Raw genomic sequence first — 19,928 nt, 5'->3', positions numbered from 1 at the left:
AATTTCACTGACGGCAGGAGAGTCAAGAAATTTGCCATTTCTCAAGGAAAGGAAAGCAGAACTTCCTGTTTAACCTGCCCATTGCAAACTCAGCCTTTGACCGATTGTTCTTGCTCCACTTCGAAAATAGTGCCTTCGGTTCTTGCAGCAAAAGCCACGTGTTCTGCTCCATCTGAAATGTATCCTAGCAAGTAAAGGCTGGGTGTAGGAGTCTAATCTGATCCTCTTGGCGTCTATAGCCACTGTGGGCACATCACACATTTGGTTCTTGATAATTGATTTTCAGAGTTACTTTCCTTTTGGCAGCAGCGATGCCAAGACTCTTCTCATGGGCCCCAAATCTACCCCTTGGAGGACAGGGAAGCTTTTAATAGACTATCTGACCTATCTATTAACTTAAAACTTAAAGCACCTATGCAGTGGGAGATGAGGTACAAGAGAAGGTGTCAATCCTGAAGCTGATCTGGCCGTAGCCATCTTGGAGCTTCAATGCTACCACACTGGAGCGAGGGATAGGAAGGGGAGATTAGAGATAGCTGGGTTGTGTAATCAAAATAAAACACTTTCTCGTAGGAACCAAGGATGTTCTCACACCTGGCCAGAGGAAGGAATGATGTCATCAGACCAGTTGACGCTGGCTTGATTGGGCCATGTGACCGATTGTTTGGGGGTGAGGGAAAAACTTTTACTTTTAATTAGGTGAAAACCAAGGGCCCCCCTCAGAGTTGGTTTTCACCAGATATGTGTCAATATGATATTTCCAATAAAGCTATCCTTTGAGGAATTCATCTGCCTCAGAGTTTTTGCTTGTAATGGAGCTATTACTTGGAACCCTCTATTCTGGGGCTGGGACTCCATAAAGCTGCCCATTGCTTTACCCCAAGAGTGCCATATGTTTTTCATCTCCTTATGGCCATAATCTGTCTTCTGCTTTTTTTGTCAAGGCAGAGTATGGTTAGAAATGTGGTCACTAGTATTTCTTTTAAAGTCAGCATACTTTTTTGCCAAGTCCTTTAGAAGCTAATAGTCCTTTGCTGTTGCTATCAAGAACAGTTCTAGGTTAAAGAATTTCAAAGATGGGACTGTAAAACAGTTATTGTAGAATTCATATCAGCATGCTTTGAATCCATGTTGAATCTTTGGGAGATAACTGAGACCAAGGGCTTTTATTTCTTACATGTTAAAATATCATTGGGGAAAGAGGACCTGGGAAAATGTACTTTCTCACCAGACTTCATAGCTAGCAATGTCAACTTTAATTTAGCTGATAATATTTTGTACAATCTTTAATTCCCTGGCTATTTAATCAGATTATTCACTATCCTTTTAAAAAATACTATTCATTTACATATTAAGAGAAGGAGAAAACTGAAATAAACATAGATTTGACAAAAACATATCTCCTAAAGCAGAAATTTTATACCTGTGGCTACTGAGAAATGTCCCACGGAGTCTTATTCAGCAATCCTGTGAGTATTTTCTTGGAATCAGCTAAATGATGCTCAGAGTAGGTGGCTGTGGAAGTGCAGGTTTAATCCATTAATATATCACATGTCTCATTGTTACACTTTCTATGACAAGCAAATACTGTTACTTTTATAAAATGCTAATTATAAAGTAGGTTAGATCCAAATATATTCTCACAGATTCTAAAGAGTTTAAAATAGTTATCCTTAAAACTGATTTTAATCCCACTCGAATTAATAAAATTAATAAAGACACAGTATGGATCTATCCCAATAAACAGAAATCAGATATACGTATCACAATATGGAAAGTAAGATAAATGAGAAGACTGGGGCTAACATTTTTACATTTGCCTAGATTTGGAAGCTACAGCACCATCAGGAACATCTGTGCCATAAGCCAGACTGGGAAGTTGAAAAACCCTCCATAAAAAAAAGGCTGTGTCAGATCTTTTTAAAAATCCTTCCAAGAAAACAATATGAAAATGTCCATGAAGTGATCAGGAATCAAGCTCAGGTTGAAGGCGATTTTCCTTAGCCTATAAATGTTAAGGAAAACATAGGTTTTAAAATTGTACTGGGCCCCATGAAAAATCCTCCATGTTCCCTCATTTATTTTTGTCCGTGGATACTTTTTCTTGTGCTGGGAAAAGGCTTTTATTGTTTTTGTCCCAAAATCAAAGCAAGTCCCCTCCCCTGCTCTCCTTTCTTATCCTAACTGTTTGAAAAAGGGGAGAGAAAAAAATCTTGTCATTACCCCCATTTCCAGATTCCTGTTTGAAATTCGTGATTCAAGCCCGAGGACATTTAATAGCTGGCTGGATTAAATATAGCAGACTCCAGCCTCCACTTTCTTTGAAAAGACAGGTCTCGGGGTTGTGCCTAAATTCACAGGATGAAAACTGATCTACGATACATGTTTTAAGTTTAGATCTGAGGGGAGGGGGGTGGCGCGGGGAGGAAAAGCCGCTCTGCTCTGGATCTGGTTTATATTGGTGTAAAGCCCTTGAAGTTGAAAGGTGCTTCAGGAAGCTCATGAAGAAGAAGAAAAGAGAAAAGGGGGAGGTGGTATGTTTTCTGGGGGAGAGATGCACCAGAGCAGCATAGCTGAAATATTTCATTAACTTGCATTAACACATGGCTCAACATCCCCCCCTCCCCTCAAAAAGGAATGGGAGGGGGAGAAGTAACCCAACATACCTGCCTATAGCCAACTTTCCTCCCTCCCCTCCACAATAGTTAACCCTTTCTGGATTCAACTACATTGTCTGCCCCAAGACTCTGTTGGCTCATTGAAGGATACAAAATACATGGAAAGCCTTTCAAAAAAAATTGAAGTGAAGGAAAAGTGATTTCCATTCAGAAAAATATTTTGAGGTCCCCCTTATCTACTTCATTTGTATAACATAACTGAGAGAAACAGTCAGATTGAGAGAGTTTGGTGTGAGCCTATCCCAGTGTTTAGATTTGCATCATGTTAAACTACAGAGCCAGCTTGATGTAGTGGTTAAAGGCATAAGCTAGAAATAGAGAGACCTTGGCTGTGAAGACAGATGGGTGACCTTGGACTAATCATTCTCTTTTAAGAAGGAGGCAATCACAAACCACTTCAGAAAAACTTTGCCAAGAAAATCCAACAGATTAATCCAGGCAGTTTCTGAAAAGTCAACATGATTGAATAGATAAAGGGGGGAAAAAAACCCACACTATGATTTACTCAGCTCACCAGATTTAGAGATGGCATCTAGCTGAGCCCATACATTGACTACATGGGATGAATTCATCCATTAGGCTAAGGTAAAATGTGGTCAAACTGTGGTTCAATTCCAACATAATCAATGAGATTCTCTACCTAAAGGAGAATGTTAGGTTGAAAATTCTATAATTTTGGAATCCTCCAAATATATTTGATGTTATCTCTCATAACAATCTGACAAACCAGTATTTAATTATGTTTTGCTTGAGATGATGGGCATTGAAATTTAATGAAACTGGAAGGCAAGCTGAGTCAAACAAATCTGGTTTAAAATATGTAAATATTTCAAAACATTGTTTAAAAGTTAGATCTTTGAAATTTTGCAAAATTGGTTAATTACAAATATAGAATGCTTTTTTAAAACTTAAAATTGCCTATCACTTATCTAAATGCTCGCATTTTTCTGGCAAAAATAGAATGGCAAGTGAGGAAAAGTGGAAGTAGTGGGGAGGGATGCCTCTCTAGTGCTGTCTGGGATTAGTAGCAGTTGTAATCCAACACATCTGGACAGCACCAATTTTGGAAGGGCTCCTTGGTTTCTATTTCACCCCCCCCCCGCCAAAAAAAAACGTTGTTCACATCTGTTGTCATGATCAAAGGACTATGGAAAAAACATTTTTACAGGGAAAATGTGAAATTAGGGGATCTAATACATGCTTGTTCAGAAAGCAATGTTTCTGAATGAACCCCTAGTTAAATTGGCATGGGTATGCAGAAATATGCCCAAATAAACTGGATTCATACAACTCTGTGAGCTATAGTCTGCATAATCATTTTTACAGACTAAACCAAGACTGGCTGAATTCACTCAACATCTAAATCATAAACAAGCAAGCTATATTTTGGTTTAGATCAATATCTACATTAGGTTATAATGCTATGGCACTTTAAACGTTACTGAAACGTTTATATTATGACAGAATGGGGATTTAAGAAAAAAGCTGTAATCAGTGGAACTGTTGCATTTCCAGAGCAAATGTGCACTGGATGACAATTGTGTTCCTTGCATTTACCATTATTAACCATGAAAAAGTCTGTGATGCAAAACCAGAAATTATGCTGCAAATCTTTCAGATACCGCAAGTTTCTTGAATAGCCTTATGATATCCATATTTAAAATAATAAATTATATAAATAAGTTAAATCCTTAGGGTAAATCTTCTTATTGCAGGCTGGAAGCGACAAACTAGTTAATCCAACACACCTAAAGAACATTTGAATGAGAAGATTGAAGTAGTGTTATGGGGGTGGGAAGGAAGAAAAAAGGAAGCATCTTTGTGTCTTTCTTTCCTGGACAAGAAATGATTGCCCCTGCTATAGCCAATTCTAGAAGGAAATTTTATCAAGGCATTTTTTAAAGTCTTGGTACTTTTAATAGCTCTTATCCAAAAAGCTTGGTTGCACAGCATAAAAGTGAAATAGTGCTTGGCTACTTGGTGGCTCAGTATAAGCCAACCTTATTTTTGATTAAGTGAGTTTATGATCATGAGCTCTGACATCTTGGACTCAGTTAATTCAGCATCTATATTCAAATAACAATAAATAAATAAATAAATATAGCTGGCCAAAATCATTTCAAGAGTAGCATCTCACCCCTGAAAACAAGAAGTTCAAAAGAAAAAAAGAAATGTAAACTTCTCTCCCCGATCCCCCCTTGCACACTGAAAAATCGAGTTTTGACTAGACTTTTGACTTCACTGACTGAGGGCTGGGATGGGGGAGTTTATTGCCAATATACTGGGCGCAAATTTAAAGTCAACGGTTTGAAAGGGAGGGGGGACCAGAAGCCCAACGTAGGGCTACAAAATAAGAGCTGCACAAATAAGAACGACCGTGAGATGGCAGCAACGAAATACAAAATACTTCAACTCTGCGCCCACCCCCTGATCGTTTCCAGATCTCGGACACCGAGTTCCTCTTGAAAGAGACCCTCAAGGACAACGAAATTAGTTCTGCTCTTTCTTAGCGAGCTCTGCACCCACACGCCTGCGCTCGCCATGCTCACTCCTTGAAAAATTAGCCCTACCAATAGTTTAGGACAACGTAGCGCTAGTTTGTAAATACCCTGAAACCCGAAAATGGGATTAATGCTAGAAAACTTGCTGTAAACGAACTAATCGAAAAAGCTACGAGCGGGCGACTCGGGCGTTATATACTCGGTCTTTGTTTCCAAATCGGTGTGGTGGGAATCGTATTAAATCTTGGCGACAGAAGAGCAAATCAGCGGGAGACTAGGAAAAATTGATAGCATTTAAGCAAAGGGTCCGATCAAGTAGGGATTGACAGGATCCCGCTTCTCTTGCGCTGCTTTGCGAACGGGCAGCCGCAGGACAAAATCTCTTTATACGCCCACCTCACTCATTTCTCCGCGCCTTTCAAGGTTATTTCCCACGTGGATCATTCATACAACATTCATATGTGGTTGGTGATACCGGGAAGCGAGAAAAACAAAAATGGGGCCTACTTGTACTGAAATGTCAGTGATCCAACAGCAATGACACAGCGTAAAGAACACCAGGAGGTCCCTGGCACTGTTATATATCACCTCCTTTTCTAACCCTGAACCAACAGGTTTTATTGGCAGCACATCGGGCAGGAGAACCACTCTTCCCCTTTTTGGTTAATATACAAACAAAAAACTTGAACCTCTTCCCAGAATAGGAAAGCTTGTCAGGTCCCCTCATAAGGCCCCATTTCTCTCTGGAGTGAGACTCGCTGGTTTTGAGGGAGTTAACTTTGCAGAAAGCATGTTAAGGATTAAGGTTGCCGCCTCGTTTTAATTTCCTGATGAGGTATCAATTATAATTTCTGTGTGTGAAAAGTGCCTTTCTGTCAACCGCAGGAATCCAGGAGAAGAGGGGAACAGAGGGCGACGTCGGCGAGGGGGGTGGTGGTGTCGTTCAAGCCTCTAAATACTGGATGTCCCGACTTCTCTACTCGGAAGTATCCAGATAGTTGCCGCGAGTTCCGGGACTGTTCCGAAAAGCCACCTCCCCAAGGGTTTTAAGGCGCCTCTTAACTTTCTAAGAACCAGCACAAAAACAGCCGTGTGAGTGTGTGGTTGCTTCCAGGACCGCCCTCTGATTTCCCGAAGGGACTGAAGCGTGGACTTTCTATCGCCAAGGTCAACAATCTGGAACCCCTAGAATACAAGAAATCTATGGGGGGTTCACACAAATCCCTGCTCCTTCTCATTCAAAAAGCTGCTGAACCTTAAAAGGGATTAAGGTGCTGATTGATTGATTAGGAGTTTTCAACTTCTAGCGACCACATGGATAGATTTTCTCCATGATGATCTATCCCTATCCTGTTTTTTCAGGTGCACTCACCACCACTGTAACTGAGTCCACCTTGCTGCTGGCCATTCTTTCCTTCCACCTTTCCCAATATTAAGAGTCTTTTCCAAAGTGTCTTTGCATAATGTGTTTGAAGCAGGATAATTTAAGCCTGATTATTTATACCTCAAATGGGAACTCTGGATTGATTTGTTCTATATTCCCAAGACACACTTAGAAAAGTTGCTCCTGTTTTATAAATGGAGAACTTAGAATGATGCTGATACCAAGGAAGAAGAAAGAGTTCAGCAAAATCAAAGCTCTTTCTTATCATCATCCAGCAAAATGAAGCTTTGAAGAATAACATTGCAATGATCCCGTAGAAGTAGTAAGGTAACAAACATATTATAGGCATTTACTATAGTATGCTAATCATAAAATCAATGTTTGATTGCTAACATATTTTTTGCTAATAAAAAGTGTACATTTAAGACTTTAAACACAAAAGAAAATGTAGCAAAAATATATAGAATTTGAGTGAAAGAGCCCATCATCATCTTAAAGTTAAACCTCCATAATTAAGCACCCTGTGAAATGTAAGTTGTAATGCAGATAACACATATTTCCATAGCCTGTCCTCCTCTGACAACTTTAGGATTACATCCGCATTTCGCAATGTCTTGGAATTCTAAACTATAACATAACTTGGTTCTGGCTTAGTGGATGCATTGTAATTTGTTTGTTACAGTGTGCTGGGTTGATACCAGAAACCCAGCCATGTTAAAGTCTAACCTACCTTTCAAATTATTATGTGGAAAATGGGAAGAGGGATGCCACTGAAAAAAAGAAAGCGTCCCCAACCTACTCAGCCTCCAGATAATGACCTCCAAGAAATTTCAGTAATGTTCTTTTTGGCTGATGACATTGAAATTTGGGGAAATTAGTTTAATTTAGCAGCTAAGACAGAGCAACATATGAAGGCAATCAGCTGCAACTTACAAGCTGTAGTTAAACAAATTATACTTCAGCAGTACGCGTAAATTCAAATTATCTTCACGTAATTCATCCTAATTTAAATGTTCCTTAGTCCCATTGTTTTTAACAGGAAAATTAAGTGCCTGTGTAAGACTGCAAAATTGTGCTGAGAGCATTTGTATAAATACACTACTGAAATCAAGAGTAGTTAAAAATGCTTGACTTAAATATACATGTTCTTCATGTTCTATATTTTGACAACTTTGCTGAAATTATTGAGGCCTGAATCCGGATGAGGTTCTCCAGAGGTGGACTGAAGGTTAATGTATGATTATTCAGAAGTTAAGTCCTCTTTTCTCTAGTGGGGCTGCTTCCTGAGTGAATGTTTATAGAATGGTACAGTGAAATATATTTCAAAAGTAACATTTCAAAGAGAGCCGAACTATACAAAAGCTGTGGTTTTATAAAGTAACTTGGGAAGAAGACTTCTAATTTCTATTGCAATTTATTCCAATTGAGTCTGTTACAGCTGACAGATTGACACTTCAGTTTTAATGCTTACTATATTAGCAGGTCTTGTTTTCAAATACAATGCAATATACTGTACTGGGATACTAGCAATAATTCAGTTTCCTTTAATCTCCAGTGGCAGAATAGTGAGACTGTCAATTTACAGGACACATGTTAGTTTGCTAAAAAGACAGTATAGTATATTTTTCTCCAAATATATGAATATATAACCTTAATCTGTAGAATGGGCACAATGGTTACCCTGAAATACAAGGTATATACATTATAAACTATACAAACAGGGTAATGTGGTACAATTAAAGTTAACACAATTATTATAGTAACTAAAATCAATCACATAGTCCATTTGTATGAGACTTTAGATGCCATAACATTATTATTTTTTTGCTTCGTGGTTTTTACAGCAATCACAGCAATAGTACACTGATTAAATTGGAAATTAAAAAACTAAGCAAATCTATTTATTTGAATCCCTGGTCTCATTTATTCATTGACTTTTCCTTAAAGAATCAACTCACTTGATTCTTTCATGGCCATTTCATTTCCCGTTTTATTCATACTACAATTATCCTACTGGGTGGAAATTAAAACAATTGACCCCAAATCAATTCGTTTCCATAATTGTTGATAGATTTACACCACATTTCTATAGTCCTAGACATATACTGCCCCTATTAGATTTCACTAGCTCATAGATAGTTGATTGATTGATTAGTCTTATGACTGTATCAAAATATAAAACAAAAATAAAATGCAGAATACAAATCTAGGGTACATTAGATTAAAGGAAAACACAATGATAAAATACATATGCATTTAATACAAAAATAGCATTCAAATAAATACATCACCTTTATGGATGCTCCAATATGTTCAATATAATGATTACTTTGGTCAACTGCCTTAATTTATAAACTTAGTAATTGTATTCATGATGTATAGATTAGAAGGGGACATATGATAATCAATGATTCATAACCTAGTGAACTGTTCTTTCAATTTAGAATGTTAAGTATCTAAGTCTAAGAAGATATATAGTTGATAATCAAACAAAACATGAACAATATCTTCGATGGCTGAGATCCACTGTATATATCCATCCTGTCATACCCATATTTGGCCATGGAATCCAACAAGGCAAATCTGGCTCTAGTATAGGTTCTTCTTGAGAATTCAATGTATCATATCAAACTCAATGTACCATATTTTTCGGAGTATAAGATGCTCCAGAGTATAAGACGCATCTTAGTTTTGGGGAGGAAAATAAGAAAAAAAATCTGCCTCTGCCTACCAGCATCCATGATATTCATCTGGCTAGCGTCCTGTTAGTGTGTGAGAAAGTTGAGGGCTATTTGGAAACAAACAACATTTGCTGTGTGAGCAACAAGGAAGAAGACAGCAAAGAGCCTGGGTGTGACTTGTTCTGTACTAAAGCTACATGCTGTGCTGATATCTGAAACTAAAACTGAAAATCAAACTTCTCTCCTCTGCTGAACTACCACGTTTGGAAAACCTGCTTTTGGTATTCTATATTTATTTAATGTGCTATATTATATATAAAAAGAAGTTATTGAATCCTGCTTAATCAGTTACTTGTGTGTGCTTTCTGAATGTGATTGCTGCTGCAAACTCTGACACGACCTTGTAGCAAATAGCAAACAGCCAGGTCAGCTTCAGCACATTATTGCAGCCTGATTCAGCATGAGCAGCTGATTAGCAGTGGATTGGCCTCCCAGAAAACACCCAATCAGCTATTCCAGGCTGCAGGGATTGCCACAGAACATTACCTCCTCCTGCCTCACGTTTTTGGCTACATTTGATGTATAGGATGCACCCAAATTTTCACTCTCTTTTAGGGGGGGGGGAAGAGTCTGATACTCCGAAAAATAGTTTTGTTCTTAGCCAACCAACTTAAGGATTTATTTGTTTCCAATAACTCAATGCCAGTTTGAGTGTTGATATTTATGACTCTCTATTTAAAAGTTCCCCTTGCCGTGGAGGTAGTTGAAAATAAATAACCCATGCTGTGAAATAATTTTGGTAAGTCAACTTACCCAGGAATTAGGGTGAGCCATACTTACCTGTTATGCTAAAGTTATTTTGGGCAGCCTCTCAGGGTCCATTGAATACATTCTCTACCAGTATGTGAATATTTTAATTGTTAATTGGCTATATACAAAGTGGGTACCTGTTTCTGCTCTGACCCATATTTTTACCATTCTAGTATGCTTCTTGGAAAATAGGTCTAGACTTACTCAAGTGAGCTTTGCAAGACCCAACAATTCTGCAACAATTCTGCACCAGAAGTCAGTGTTGGAACTATTTTTGCTCTGAATATGGGAGTCAAAGTACTGGGTTAATTATAATTGAATAATTTATATTTTTATACTTGCTTCAATCTTGGTGAGCTTCTTTTAACATGATTTACCAATAGCCCTGTATTAGTAAAAATACTCTTTAATAAATTTTTAAAATCACTGGATCAATAGACTTCCATTTGTCTGCCAATTATATTTATACTTTTTTTTGCTAAATACCATCACTTTTGTTTTGATTTTACTGATGTTTAGAAAATTAAGATCACAGTAGCTATTTAGTTTTTGCAGCAGTCTTCTCAAGGATAGCTGAAAGTGCACCATTAGTACCATCATCAGTATATAAAAGGATATTAATGAATTTACCATGGACCTTTGGCATATGAGTGTCTGAAGCATAAAGGGATCCTATCTAAAACCATTATGGATAGATACTGTATATTCTTTTTAAAGAACTATTTAAACCTGTGTGGATTTTCAAATGAGTTTTTGTGTAGAAGGCCTTAAGCAAAATAGGAGTCTGGGTTCCATATATAGGTTGACAAATTTCTTCACAAAATGTTTCTGTTTATAGAGTCAAAAGCCACCCTTAATGCAGTAAATAATTTTCTCCCATGAGTTAGTTATTTTGTTATGGCATGGTGTAAAATAAATTATTGTGGAATACACCAGTCTTAATCCTGCTTGTTCCTTCCCTAAGAGATTTCTTTCCATTAGCCAATCTTCTATTTTGTTCAAAAGATACTTTGAATAATTTCAGTCACAATTCCAATAAGTCCTATTGGTCTATAATTTCATATTACCTTTGACTCCCTTTAAATATATATACAAAATGGTGTAAGAGAAACACTGGTCGAGCCAGGGGAAGGAGTCAGGGAATTAGTCTAGAGCAGGGGTGTCCAAACTTGGGAACTTTAAGACTTGTGGGAAGTCCACAAGTCTTAAAGTTCCCAAGTTTGGACACCCCTGGTCTAGAGTACCTTAGTCTATGTAAATAGGCACAAGAGGGCAAAGTCCAATCCCTCTTGAATGGCTTTGAACCTTATCTAGTTTCATCCAGGCGTAAACCGTCAGCCTGAGGAGATTCCTGTATATAGGTTTGAACAGTAAAGAATTGAACTTTTCACATGTGGATCTGGTTGCTTTTACCTGACAAATGGCATGACAGTCCCATCTGACTATGATTCAACTTATTAATATGAGAAAACAGCCCTGCTAATAATGGGGCCCATCAATCAATATGTATTGTGAAGACTTCTAGGAGATCTTTTCCAGAAAACTTTACTGGGTTTCAGAGATTGGATAATAAATTTGATTTCTGATACTCACATTGGACACCAAGGCAGAAGGCTTTCAATGGCTAGAATATCAATAATTTGTTAAATAGGAGATATTGGTTAGCATTAATAAATAGGTTTTCATAAAAATTCTCCCAAACGGAAGTTGGAATAAGAATGTTAAATTCGAATTTGCATTCCTTCAACAAATACAATATTCCAGTAAAAAAAATAATTAATGGACCCTTTTGCTGAAAATTCCATTTGTTGTTCAGTCACTGAGTTGTGCCTAACCCTTCATGACTCCATGGATCATAACATGCCAGACCTTCCTATCAGGGGTGAAATGCTACCAGTTAGTAAACTGGTAGCATTGGTAGTAAAAATGCTTTAAAAAGTAAACCAAAAAAAGGTTCTGATGATCAGCTGTGTGACAATCAGCTGTGCTGCGCAATCATCAGAACTTTTTTTTATTTTTAAAGCATTTTTTTTACTACCAGAGAACCAATAGTTAAAAAATGCTTTAAAAAGTAAAAAAAACTTCAGACGATCAGCTGTGCGACAATGAGCTTTGCCACATGATCGTCAGAACTTTTTAAAAAATGTTAAATGCATTTTTAACTACCGGTTCGTGAGAATCGGTAGTAAAAAATGTTTTTAAAAGTTTGTTAAAAAAGCTTAGTGTGCACGAGGTGCACATACACACACAAGCAAACCTATAGCAGACTTCAGAGCATTTCAGCCCTGCTTCCTATCCTCCACTATCTCTGAGTCTACCCAAACCCATACCCACTGACCCAATGACACTATCTAACCATCTCATCCTCTTCTGTCCCTGTCTCCCTTTGCCTTCAATCTTTCCCAACATCAGAGTCTTCTCATGGCCAAAGTATTTGAGCTTTAGCGTCAGTATCTGTCCTTCCAAATATCTGACCATATTTTAGCCTTGCAGGAACATTTTTAGAAGCTACCAATTTCTTGTAGTCATATTTTAATTTTAATATTTTAGCATGGTTTTCTTTATTGGGATGTCCCTGGCTGACTTCTGTCCTGAGTAACCTTCTAGTATGTAAACAGTCTGAATCAGGCCATTCTGAACCTATTTGCCCTTGATTTCCAGTAGGATGCTTATCGGTTAAAATGTTCTCAATGAAAGACACAGATCAGGGGGTTAAGACTTTATCTGGGCCTTGGATAGAGAAAGAAAATGAATTATTCCAAGTCTCTTTTTCATGTAAAACATACGCAATCTAAAAAACTTAGAGCTTTTTGAACAATATGTAAAAGGATATATAAAACCAGGTTCTTTTGTCCTTAAAACATGGAGGTTACATTTATAAATCAGGGAGATCAGTTATGAGTCAGTCGTATTTCATTCTCAGGAGAGCCAGGGTGGAACATTTACAAGATAATCCCAAGGATAACATTTACTAATGACGATCCTTCTCTGGAAATAAAGTCTCCTGCTGATACTTCAGTAGCTTTAGGGTAATTTTAGTTCATCTTTAGCACTGTCTTTCTAGAGTCAACCAAGTATAAGGAGAAAATTGGTAAGATGTGTGTGGTGATAAATATAAATTCAATATAACTATTTCAGAAAATTTATATGAAAATGTTATCGCTAAATAATGGGGAGTGTCCACTCCAAGGGCCAATTGCTGTTCTTGACCGCCCAGCTCTACCTTGGCAACTATAGTGATTTCTCCGGATGCCCACCTTTGTAATTCAGGATCTAAAGCCTACTAAACAAATCTTTTCCTCATCTGTAATCTCTTGGAGTGCTGCAAGAGCAAATTTAGAGAGGAACTGCACTATCCATTATTCTGTTCTTCCACCTAGCAATATTCCAAGTCACTGGCTTAATAGAACCCTTGTACTTAACATAGTGGAAATGGTTGGAAAGTTATTGGAATTTTGGATTGAAGTGCATGGTTTTTTCCAGTCATTCAGTGGGAATGATGTCCATAATTCCTTCAGTGTCAAAAAAAAAAAAAAAACAGTTTGGAATATATATCCTTTCATCATTGCCTTGCTGTTGTATAAGCTTGGGCAGGTTTTGAGTTGAGCAGCAATTTGGATGGGGTATTTTTACAGGTTGACAACTCAGAATAATATAAAAGTCTAAGAGGTAGAACTTATTTCTAAGTGAGGATGATTTTTTTTAATCTGATATTCTCTCCTTAACCCATTTTGAACTGCTTCATGAGATATAGCCTTACCTTGTGATTTGGGGCTTGTAATTACTTTTTGAAGCATTGGGCTAAGGCTGACCTTATAACTCAGTTCTATTCCAAGACCAATCTTGGTTAGTAACTCACCAAGATTTGTGCTGTATCTTACTTCTTACCTGTTGACTTCTATTTTTCACGGTTACTTACATTTTCTGTATCTGGTGATGTTTTATCAGGGGGTAGTTGGAGTAAAATAGAAATTACTCACAAGAACTCTTTGTTGTTCTCTTTCATATCTATATTTGATGTTGAAATAGAGGCTCAACCAGCAGATGGTTTCTCAAAATGGATCTTATTTTCTTGGCATTTGGGGTGACTAGCTTTACTAGAGGTTTAGCAGTTCTATGCATAATACCTAATAATTCCTTACAATCATGGCACTTTTTATAATATTGATAAGTTCAGATTTAGCAAATACTTAAAAAGTTTGTCTCTAAGAGTTCTTTGACTTGCAGTGGGAGGTATAGGTTATTTATTCAGGCACTCTCTTCTCAAGGATAGTGGCGATAGAACATCCTTGGAGTTATCAACTTTTATGTTGCTACAATTAAACTTTAAAGGAGAAGCACTCTTATTGTCAACATGTGTTATTAATGAGATAACTCCCTCTGTGTGGAAAACTGTAATGGGAAGATCTCAAACTTGCTTTTAAAAAGGGGCTTCATTTTGTTTTGAGTCTCTCCTGGGTGGGAGCCATTCAACCTTTTGCAAATCATCCGGCTGTCTTTCTTTTTATCAGTAGTCAGAAGCAAATTCGACAGTATTGTTTGATTCATCATTTTGGGTATGAAGTCAACAACATTTTTTTTGTTTTTAAGTCCTCATCCCCTTCTTGCATAAGCTTTGCAGCTGCTCTGTGATCTGAGAAGGGGAAGCTGTAGAGGAAGATCTTAACAATAGATGCTACCTCTACACCATCTTTCTAGCTCCCTCATGCTTATACTTAATTCACTTGGGACCAATTCATTTGAAGAAAATTTTGTAAATAAGAGTACAGGAAGCTTCCCTAAATCAAGATTGAATAACATTTATCCATAATGAATAACAGCCACTTTAATAAAGATTACCATTCTATCTCCTGTTCTTAATGGGTAAAAACCTGAACTTGAGTTGAAAAGCATAAAGCAATTTGCTGAGTTTTGTTTTAATGTATTGCATGTATTTATTCATGATCTGTAACATCTTATGTGAATCCAACCATAATGTGTTGCATTATGTATGCACAATATGCTTTAGATAACTATAAATATCCAAGAAGAGTCATAACTTCATATGTATTATGATAATGTTACACATACAGCTGAATATACACTTCCAGAATTCATTTGTTGCAATCCTATACAGCTGTTAAATTTGGAGCCTCTGGAGTGTGAGTAGACACAACTACGGTTTCAGTGAACAATGACACTGTGTTGCATACTATACCAGTACCCACTTGGAATATTGCATAATCCTACCTTAATAACACTACTCTTCCCATTTATTTTCCATATAGACATATGTACAGATAAAGTATGTGTAAAGTATTGCAACAAATGTGAAAAAGTCTCAAGTTGTCATTAGGAGTATCAATATAGTCTCAAGTTGTGTTAGATTTGATATCTGCATCTTGAAGAAGTCAGCTGAGCCATTTAGGGTATAATCAAATTTACATTTGGGAGGCACAAGCACAGTGTTCCTCTGGTCAATAGTCAGATTTATTTCTAAGATTTTTCTCCCTCCAATTCCTTTATACAAATCCCCCTTTCTCCATCTCTATTTTGACACCAATTTCTCTTAAGGCATCTGACAAAATAGAGGAGAAGGCTACTTTAGTTAGAGAAGAGGACAGCATATTTATGCTGTTGTGTTTTAAACATAGGCTGTATCTTTATCTTTAGATATAAAGTCCTGTTTTTTCTCATCTCAGCATTCTGATAATGTTAGAAGTGCCTATATTTCTCAGTCCATTTTAATCACCAATAAATTAAGATACAATGTTACCCAATAGCTTGTAATTTTTAATTGTGCTACCAAGGGCTCATGAACATGTCTGCCTCCCTCTCTCGGAGGGCTACTTTCACCTAGGGTCTTCCTATATGTTCTGAGTTCACCTAAGAAACTCTCTTGATACTTCAGTCATATACTCATCTTCTTGCCATCTTCCACTTTAATTTTTCTGTTACAAATCCCGGATGCTAGTTTCCTAAAGTAAATGGTCCATGTACTTTTGAAAGCCAATTAAAAACTCTCTGCCCTGAATGCTACTATGACATGAGCCGCATTGGCACAGTGGTTAGAATGCAGTACTGCAAGCCACTTCTGCTGATCACTGGCTGCCAGCAGTTTGGCAGATCAAATCTCACAAGGCTCAAGGTTGACTCAGCCTTCCATCCTTCTGCAATCAGTAAAATGAGGACCCAGATTGTTGGGGGCAATATGCTGACCCTGTAAACTGCTTAGAGAGAGCTGTAAAGCACTACGGAGCGGTATATAAATCTAAGTGCTATTGCTATGACTAAACCCAAAGTGAAATGAGCAGAGGCATTTATTCATATGATTATAAAGCAGTCTGTACTTGGTGAGAAATAACCCAGGCTCCAAGATTTAGGTGCAGCATTCGCAGGTCTCTCTTCAGGCCTAAGACCTGCAAAGCCAAGGTAACATTGGTGGAAGAGAAAGAGGTAGAAGGAGAAATTACAAAGTACTATCATTGAGGTTTTTCAACCTTCTCTCACTAAGATTTTTATTCATTTTTTTTAGTATTATAGAATTCTTAAAAAGAGAATACATTAATAACAGAGGATATTAATAACTGTGGATCTATCTGTGTTTATATGGTACACTTATTCATAGTTAATCTATGCATGGTTTATTCAATTTATCTAATTTTACGAGTTAGCAAAACATCCCAAGCTAAAGTGGATGGGTAGCTCAACATATAATGTGAATCGTGTCACATCCTAGTATATAGCGTAGGTTAATTTTCTTTAAAGAGGCCCTGTTTTTCTGGCAATTATTGGGGAGATGAGGTGGAAGGTCAGCTGGCAGTGAGTGGCCACATCTAGTTGTGCCAGTCAGTTCCAACATACTGTATGCTTAAAAATTGGGTTCATTTGTAGTTGCAACTCTTTTCCATAGCAAAGCTCCCCTCCTTCACTTACTTAGATGCATAAACATATCCTGAACAAATTAGGGAGGTTTATAGACGAAACACTTGGATATCTATTTACTGCCATTAAATACCATGGATTATAACAAACAACACACTCTACCTCTCCTAAAGAATAATTCACATTGAGATAAATAGGTTGGACTTTATTTGCACAGGTGGCAGCATCTAGCCGGCTTTTTCCAAGCTGCTTGGAAGCTATGAAGGTTGGGTTGTACAGGGATATGAGATTATGAGGAAATCCCATGAATATAAAATACATTAGAACAGAAAGAAACATTCTGGAATGAAGGTGATGGTAAGGTTCCATGATATAGAAATCAAGTTTGAGGAGTGCAACCATAATTTCAGGATTAAAAACAAGTAGAACCAACATTCACTTAGCCCAATCTCAAACTCAAGATGTTTAAAAGAAAAATCCACCACAAAGCTAGACCTTGATCTGGAAAAATCAAAGGTCATTTGCTTTTAACATTTAACAAACTTTTTTGTTTTCTGACCTTCTCTTTCCACTACTATATTGTTATTTCTCAGCAGTTCTAAGGATTTATCAAATTTATTGTGACATCATAAATATTTGAGATTAAGACAGCCCAATCTTATTTGTGAATAAGCCATAGTACTTTTTGAAACCTTAAGAGAAGGTTAACTATACATCTGCCAGATTTTAAGAAATCCTACCTTCTTTGCTGACATGGCACATACTTTTGAAATTGTATTGTAAGAATAAAACATTTGAACTTGACTATATTTTTGTGACATCATTAAACCACGGTTTCCTTGTTCAATAAATCACAGTCACTAAGCCTTGATAATTCCTGGTTTATACAATGGTTGGAGTCATACAACATAACTCAATAAACTTTTTCTTTGAGTTGGCAATGTGAAAACCCTTCAAGAAGATTTTTGACACAACTGTGGTAAATGCATCTGAAGAAGGGTACAATTCAAAGTCTGTGAAAGACTTTTCTTTCTAGGATTGCTGGAGATTACTGATTCTTCAAGTTGAATACTGGAAAAAAAATTAAAAGGCACTTCCCTTTCTCTGCTTTTTTAAAAAAATCAGAGTCAAACATCTCTCTCCTTGCTTTTTAAAAATTATTAAGGAATAAATTTGAATATTACAGGCGTAGATTAATCCCAGTAAGAATCTGCACTCCTTGAACTGAATTATCTGTCCATCCATGAAATGCTATTCACTCCATTAGAGTGTTATCTTTAAGACATGTTTTGACTGCTACATAAAAGTAACTTGCTTCTAATAAATAAATACAAGATTGTGTTATTTGGGCAACTGGAATAATTTCCTTCAGTTTTTGAAACTCGGTATTAGATGAACAATAAGATTAATTAATTAGTAGAGAATGCTTATGCAGTTCCATAGCAAGATTTGTGCACTATAAAACATTAGGAAAACATAAGAAATATGTTTTCATGGGAAGTAGACCAATTCACAAAGTTTATATCAAACTATATAGCTTAGATTGATCAGAACTGGTATCTACATAGGTGGACATGAATTCCATTGAATTCAATGGTGCTTACTTCAGCGTAATAATCATAGGATTGCCTCCAAAACAGCAACCACCTGAGATAGTAAAGATTGACATTCTTTTCAATTAAATAATTTTTAAAAATCAGTAATATTGAGTAGATTAAGTGAGAAGGTACTGCTATTAATTTCAAATACTTTATTTTCAATAAACATACTGGTTTCAAATGCAACCCTAGAATTTTTTTCGTCAATAGCATCTGTACTAAGCAGCATTTCCAAATTTGTTTACAATTAAGTTATTCTATTAATCCACAGATCCAAATAATTAATTAGAAACATTTTTGGAAGTGAAAACAATAGCCTTTTAGGCATCTTTTAAATCAAGTAATTGATTATTCCCTCTGGATAGTAGCCCTTTCTAGAATCTAACACAGTCTGATTTCCTAAAGTGGAAACAGGGCATTTTGTTGAGGCAGGGTTGCTTGTGCTAGTGATTTTAACCTGCTCCACCCTGAGGTGACCTGCCAAATGCACTTTCTTATTTTATAGACATCTGGGAATTCCATACATGCCTTAAACGCCAATTACACACCTTCTTCAAAGGACACGTGCTTTGATTTGCCAAGACCATTTAAGTCCACCAAAGAAAGTCCTAGGAACAGAGAGGGTAGAATAAATTTCAATGTCTTAAATAGCAGGTAAAGGATTTTGTGTGGAAATAATCGGTCCTGTTGTTCTTGAGTGAATGAATCTATTCAACTTGCAATGGCCTTAACTTCTTTCTTTTTCAGGGAAGGGTACAGAAAATGGACTAAGATCCAATCCTATACACACTGACTTGGACAATTATATAAAGGTATAACACGAGTTATACCATCCAATAGACACCATTGAACTTAACAGTTGCATTTGCAAAATGTACTAAAAATGGGGCTAGGGAGTTTATTGTTCAGCAGATTATGGCAACCTTTGTTTCAGTGTGTCACTTGCTGCCAGCCACTGGCTCTTCCAAGACCAATACTTGGAAGGATTTGGTTGTGCAGAATCAGAATGTATCCACAATGAAATTAAAGGGTTAAAATGTAACCCCAGTGTATTTTTCTAGTATTTTATATTCCTGCACACACTTCTACTATTGAGGTATGAAAATTAATGAGTACAGAATAGTAGATAAAGAGCAACCTTGAGGTAGGGTGCAATCTTGATTAAAGAGACAAGGGAGGGTGCAATCAAGTCTAAGTATTACATAGTTCCTGCCCAGCACACTCCCTTGATCTCCAAGGCCAAAGAAGAGAGTGGGGTCTGAGCAGGCTGATGAAACTGAAAAAAATTCCCCTGAAAGCACATCAAAATGAAAGGGTAATTTAAAAAGATTTAAAAATTGTAGGCAGTAAATTGAATTCTAGTTGCTTTTCAACAGAAGCATAAGAAGTGAGGATTTATCAGCAGAAGAAAG

This window comes from Natrix helvetica (genome assembly GCF_964273705.1).
Source record: "Natrix helvetica genome assembly, chromosome: Z".
Classification (NCBI taxonomy): domain Eukaryota; kingdom Metazoa; phylum Chordata; class Lepidosauria; order Squamata; family Natricidae; genus Natrix; species Natrix helvetica.
Note: the sequence above shows the minus strand (reverse complement) of the source record.